This window comes from Poecilia formosa, unplaced genomic scaffold (genome assembly GCF_000485575.1).
Source record: "Poecilia formosa unplaced genomic scaffold, Poecilia_formosa-5.1.2 Scaffold729, whole genome shotgun sequence".
In the NCBI taxonomy this organism is placed as follows: domain Eukaryota; kingdom Metazoa; phylum Chordata; class Actinopteri; order Cyprinodontiformes; family Poeciliidae; genus Poecilia; species Poecilia formosa.
Window position 1 is genome coordinate 116,643 of NW_006800668.1, and position 6,608 is coordinate 123,250.

The 6,608-nt window shown below is 37.7% G+C and overlaps 1 long non-coding RNA gene across 1 annotated transcript in view; it reads left to right on the top strand.

Annotated features, from left to right (window-relative positions):
* Positions 1-5,017: 5,017 nt before the first annotated feature.
* LOC107834713 (uncharacterized) overlaps positions 5,018-6,608 on the top strand; it is a 16,340-nt gene continuing 14,749 nt past the window's right edge. Inside the window, exon 1 of the long non-coding RNA XR_001660523.1 lies at positions 5,018-5,028. This is a non-coding gene — a long non-coding RNA (uncharacterized LOC107834713). The remainder of the gene's footprint in view (positions 5,029-6,608) is intronic.

The window sequence follows — 6,608 nt, forward strand, 5'->3', positions numbered from 1 at the left end:
GCTTCTTCTTCAGATGCTCTTTAAGCTCCTGTTGACACCGAACATCAAAATCTGAAGAAAAAAAAAGAAGAAAATAAAACCATTTCTGACATTCTAAGAAGGGTTTGCGTATGAACTTCTATGACAAAACTAAATATTTTTCTAACAATGTGTCTAAACCTGTAAGAAATTCCAACTTCAGTCATTGAGGGAATGTAGGATTTTCTGAATAAAACTCCCACTCAGGTGACGGATAAAAGAAAAAAGCAAATAAATAAACCAGGTTCTTGCTGCACAGAGATAATTGAATTAGTTTTGCTCTTTAAAACTCTTTCATGTTTTTTCTCTGGTTGAAGGTTTCAGTTAATTAAACATGTTTCCCACAGAGTGACCTCTGACCTCTGAGCTTCAGAGTTTTGTCAAAGTGTTTAATTTGAAATGACATTCTTTTGAGCACCTTTTGCAAGCTGGAAACAAAGAACCAAACTGGCCACTTTTTTTTAGGTACACCTGTCCAGTTACTTGTTAATGGTTGGTGAAGAAAGGCAGCAGTAGCTGAGATGAACTCTGTTACAGCGAATCCTCAACACATGGAGCCATGAAAGGATTCATGATTAGTTACAATAATAGACTAAGAAACATTTATTTCAAATGTAAAAAATAGGAATAAAAAACCCTGAAAATATTGTAGCCTGTTCAGTTTTGATAACAAAATGTTCATCTATTCATCCTCATCCATTTCTTTTATTTTACATTAGCTCCTATTGATGGATTTAGCCCCAGCTAATATATTAGGCAGGTTTACTACTGTTCACATTATGAAAATGTTTTTTGTTTTAATTGTTATTCTAAAGCATCCAGAACAGCATGGCTTGACAATCACAGATGGTGATAGGGTAGGTTTTACCCTAAGACATAAAACCCAATAAGTACAAAATAAGTTTCAAATATATACAGTTGTGCTGTTTTGCTGCAAACTCCAATAAAATATTGTCATGCAAGTTGCATTTTGTGTTTACTCTGTAAAATAGTTTGACTGAATATTGCTCAAAACATATTTCTGTAAGAGCCCAGATTAATATATTCATTTACAGATTTGGAAAACTATTAAACTGACAAACCCAAATAATTATTATTTTTGTAAACATGTCATGAGTTCCTTAAAATTGTAACATAGAGCAGAAAGCTGATGGTTTTCCCTACATCTAGAGTCAGCGCTGTTCTGATCTGTGCAGAGAAGCAGAAAATCTGAGCATAAAAACAAAGATTTGAGGGAAAGCAGGAGTTTTAAGTGCAAAAAGATAACATCCAACTTTCAAATTTAAAATGTAAGTTATTGAATTTTGGCAGTAAACTTCCCCTATATGCCTACATCAGGCTGAACTTTCCAAGCCACTTTACAGTAACAGTTGCCTCCACATTTTTTTCCCAATCTGTAGAAAACTTGTGATCTACAGTTCAGCAGGAAGCGTGTCAGGACATTAAAGCTCTGTAGGGTTTTGTTGTTAAACGGCAAAAGGTCTGTACCTGTATAACTATCTAGTCCAGAAGAGTCCAAAACTCTTCACACTACATTCAGTCATTCACTCACTGTGAATTTACTGAGGCCGACTGACAGAGGGAGGCTTCCATACAATCAGCGTCACCAGGATGAACCTGGAGGAAAAACTTAAGTGAGAGTCTGAAAAAAGGGGTGTAGTGATGGGAGCAACAGTTGAACTGATTCTCTATCCCAGTGGTTCTTAACCTTTTTTGAGGTACCGAACCCACCAGTTTCATATGCCCATTCACTGAACCCTTCTGTAGTGATAAATAAAATATGATTTTTTTCCCCTCCATATTCAAGACATAGGCGTGACCCAACTACAGTCTAGTTGGGTCACCCCATGATCACTAAGTCTTCTTAAAAGGTAGAGTCTCTGAGAACAATTCTTCAAAATATAGTCAGTGTTTTTCAACAAAGTTGAGCTGACTGTCCAGGAACGACCCAAGGTATTTAAAATTTTAAAACAGTTTCAACAGGTTGGCCATCGAGAGAAACTAGAACCACTTTAAGGTCTTGTTTAGATCATTTAATTAGCTCTACATTCTTAAGAGAATGAAAAATTAATAATAAATAATAAAGTCTTTGCGGTATTCTGATTAAGTAATGTAATTATATTAGTTGTGTTACCACCCCACGGCACTAGAGGCAGTAGCAACCCCGAAATGATGCGACTAAGGAGCAGATTTAGAAGAACAGTGATTCCTCGTTTTTCGCGGGGGTTGCGTTCTGAAAATAACCCGCGATAAGTGAAATCCGCGAAGCGAAACCAAAGAATAAAACCTGTTTTCAGGTCAGCGGATGTGCGTGTTCATCAATCGGGCCTTAATGTGATCCGGAGTTCATGCCATTAAAGTTTCTCCTCCAAGCTGCCCCGCGAGATTCACAACTGTATCTACGGCAGAGCAATGGATCTCGTCAACCGAGCCTCCGATCGGTTTTGCGCTGCCTCTGGCCACAGATTGTTCCAGCAGAAAGTTTTTTTTCCAGCGTTCAAAGTTTTCAGCTTTCATCTCCTGAATGGCTAATCTGTATTACTTATATTTAAATACGTTATTGGTATACAGGTAGAGAAGGAGTTCGGAGACTGTTTAGCCAATCAGGACACAGAATACAATTGCACTGTGAAAAAAAGGTGAACCACGTTATAGCGAGAGATCACTGTACACCAAAAGCTACAGAATCAGGTAAAAACTGAGCTTTGCTGAAGGAATTAAAGACACAAGTTCAAATCCATGCTGAGAGTGGACCTCCTTCAATCAGAGCTCCTCGCAGCTCTGATTGACTAAACAATGTAACGTGATCCTCTGCAGCAAGAGACCCTTTTCACAGTGACGTCAGACAATGGCCGCCATAACTCGAAGAGGTGTATCTTTACTTCCGGTGTGATTTTGCCTCTGGAAACCAGACTGAAAAATTCACGGATATTCATTATCTTAAGGGTATAACAAAAGGTAAGGTTAATAACAACACCATTTAAGTGTTAGATAGAAGTTATTACTCATTGTCAATCCACCATTCTCTGACTGTGTATAAAATAAACAGTCTCAGATCGGAGAGTAAACCAGCTAGCAGCAGCTTTAGCCACAGTTAGGAAACATAAACATCGCTTCCTTTCAGTGCTGTTGTTGTAAAGTTTCACAAAAATCACTTACATCTTCCAACACTGTTGTTTGGAAAAGCATTTTAAAAATTGATTTAAGCACCATCTGCCAAATAATTTACTTATTCTGATGTGTTTCATAATTTCTCCATTTGTTTTGTTGTCCATCTTTCTCAACAGTAGCCTACCTAGCCTACCATATCTGGGATGGTCTTGTTCCTCTGTCCATGGCAGATTCAGTCATTCAGCTGTGGGACATCTGCTGCCTAGTCAAACTATCATGGGCCTCTTGATTTAAAAGGAGAAACCAGTACAGAGCCTCCCTGCTCCTGCAAGTCACACTTCTTGGATGAACACCCCACACTGCAGCTGTTAGAAATGAAATATTTGTGTATCTATTCTGTAGTTAATATATATATGTATCTATTGATAAATGAATTGATGTTGTGTAGAGTTCTGTAAAAAACTATTGTTCATAGCTTCTCTTGAGTAATCTACATATGTGCAACTTTTACATTTAAATAGCTTCTTTTTGTAAATTTTACACATCTGGCAACAAAGTATGTGGAGGAGAGGAAATGCTAAAATTAAAGCTGCCATTGTGGACCAAAGGCCTAAGGTTTGTGGCTGTTTCTTTAAAACATCTATTTAATAATTATATTAAACACTACATGGTTACTACATTACACAAACATAATTACCACAGTTAACTATTTAAGTCATTGATAGAGAAAATGTATTTACAAAAGGCATATCAATTTTATTTCAACAATATATACTCAGGACAGCGGCCCTCCAGGACTGGAATTTGAGACCCCTGCTCAACATAAACTGAATGTTGTTTGCAAAGCGTTTTGACATTTATAATTGGGGCTTTATGAATAACCCCATTTTAATTGAATATAAATGAACTGAAATGAACAGTACTGAATATCACTCACTGTTGGTCAGACAGGAAGACATCTGGATATCAGCAGATTTTTCCTGGGGTGTGAATATTTGCAGTAAGGAGAATGCTAGGTCAGAGGTCAAAGCAGCAGCCAGCTGTATAGTGTGTTAGACTCCATCTTAAATTGATGAGAACTCACTCTGACGCCTTATGAGCCTCAGACTGTCTGAATAAATGTGTTTACATGAACATTAATCTGGAATAACGGAGCTTCTGAATCATGTCAGCACTGATTGATGCTGTTTGGAGACACTGTGAGCGTTTTAGCTGAGAGTTGAACGAGATGGAGCCTTTATGACCCTGATGTCATTAAAATCAACACAAAGAGTTTCTGAATCACTTCAATGAACATTCAGAGTTTTTTCCAGCTCATCAAGTCAAAGTTCAGGTATCTTTGTTCTGGTCTGTCTTCATGCTGACTCAGACTCTCATGTTGCCTCTCTAAGGTCAAAGTTCAGTTAGAAAGAGACCTCCAGTGATTAGTGTGAATGCTGCAGGATTCACACTGTTGACTTCCTGTTTTCTGGTTGCTCCTTAAATTTCGCCGCCCTTCTTCTCCTGCATACTTTGTGTTATTTTCACCACTTTTATACTTTTCAGCTCTCCTAATGCCGGATATATCTCTTGGTGTTCATAACCTTCAGACTTTTTATAATATTCAGCTTTTTATGAATTTTTCACCCCATGGGGGAAACAGCTCCATCCTGTGGCAGAATTGAGAATTACAGTATAAAATGTCCGTTGTGTTTCACAGTGGATGTTTCTCCTATTAATGGCAATCAATCATCCAGGTTCAGGGCTGTGATGGAGGAAACAAGGCAGCGGCCATTTTGAAGTTGGGTAGTTTAACAGCTTTTATGCTGTTTAACACCTGGGAATAATTTGAGCTTTTTTCATACTGGATGTGGGATGTTTTTTGTAGTCACTGCGCTAAACGACGCCTCCAAACAGATGGTCTACCTCAGGAACCATAAAAGGTTTGGATTTCATTCACCCACCGTTTCTATCAGAAGGGGAATGTTTCTGTCCTTTTAGGTTTTACATGAGGTTTTTTTTTCTATTTTTTTTATTTTTATTTTTTTACATTGCATGGGATATATTACTGTAACCAGCATGCTAGTGGTAGCCTATTTGCTATCATTAGTATTTTAGCTAGTTTTAGGTGTTTTTTTAGCTAATTTTGGCTTTTACCTGGGTTTTTCACACTGGATGCACTATTTTTTACTTTTCTGCAAGTCTTCATCAGTCGCCTTCAAACGCTTTTGCCATTTTCACCAAAAGCTTTCAGCATTCACACTTACATTTTAATAGGAAATGCACACTTTCTAGTTAAAGATATATTCTCCATTTTTATTTGATGAAGAGCAGCAGGACTGATCTGTGGTTTTCTCTGTCAAAGTCAGGAAAGTTCTCTCTATTTTAGCGTTTCCTTCACTAAAAGCCCAAGCTGTTTATCTGATTTAATAATATCTACATGTTTTTCATCAGGATCCATTATGATGGTGAAATTGATCCTGCATCACTGCTGGTTCTGATTCTTTGGTCATTATAACTGATATCAGGAGAACAAACTAACATCAGTTTAGATGAAGAGCTGCTGGACATTAATGAGGAAATCTAGATGGTATAAATCTGTGGCTTTACGTCTTAGCATCTCTCTGGGCCTTTCCTCTGGTTGTCAGACTGTTTTCTGGTTTTGGTTGCTGAATGTTAGGAAACATTTATTCTGGGTAGTTCATTCATTTTGATCATTAAAGTCATTGTCATAAATAGATATTCATATCATCATAAAGTGTTTCTTCTAGGCATTCCAGTTTTAAAGTATGATTTATTTTGTTACATCTATAAAATCCGTGGTACGACAAAATATCTCTCACTGTGCATCACTCTTGATATATAGATACATGTCACCCTGCTCTGAGGAACATGCTAAACATGCTAAACGCCAAAAATCAGAGATCAGTTTTTAAGACGGGATCTGAACAGAAAATGTTTCATCAGGAAGAAGCAGTTTATTGTGAGGCTGTAAATTTGCTCGGTTTTTATCTATGAACTGAACTTTAAGGCAGTTCTAGTTCAGAAGGGGGGGACATGACCCCCGCCAGGAAATCCAGATCCGTTCTGTGAATGAGACTCCAAAGAGGAACCAAAACTGGAAAAATACTGAGAATTCAAGTCGTTTTCTAAAAGTCACATCATGAAGTTTATGTTGTTCTGAGAGCAATTAGAAGAGAACAGATTTATTTATCATTGATTTGATTAAACGTCAAACTGACACAAAGACAAAGACGCTAGAGGCTCTGAAAACAGCTTTAATGAACTTTGGGTCTCACCTTTAGCAGAGGAGTCAGAGGACAAACCCAGCTCATTGGACAGAGTCGGATCTATTTGATGAAGACGTTTGATCATCAATCTGCAGGCTCCCTTTCCTTTTTTCTCCACGGCATCTATGGTGTTGCGGGCCTTACCAGCCCTACTTTTGTACTTGTGCAGTATCTCTTCATTCTCCAAATGTTTAAAGACGTCATCCGATA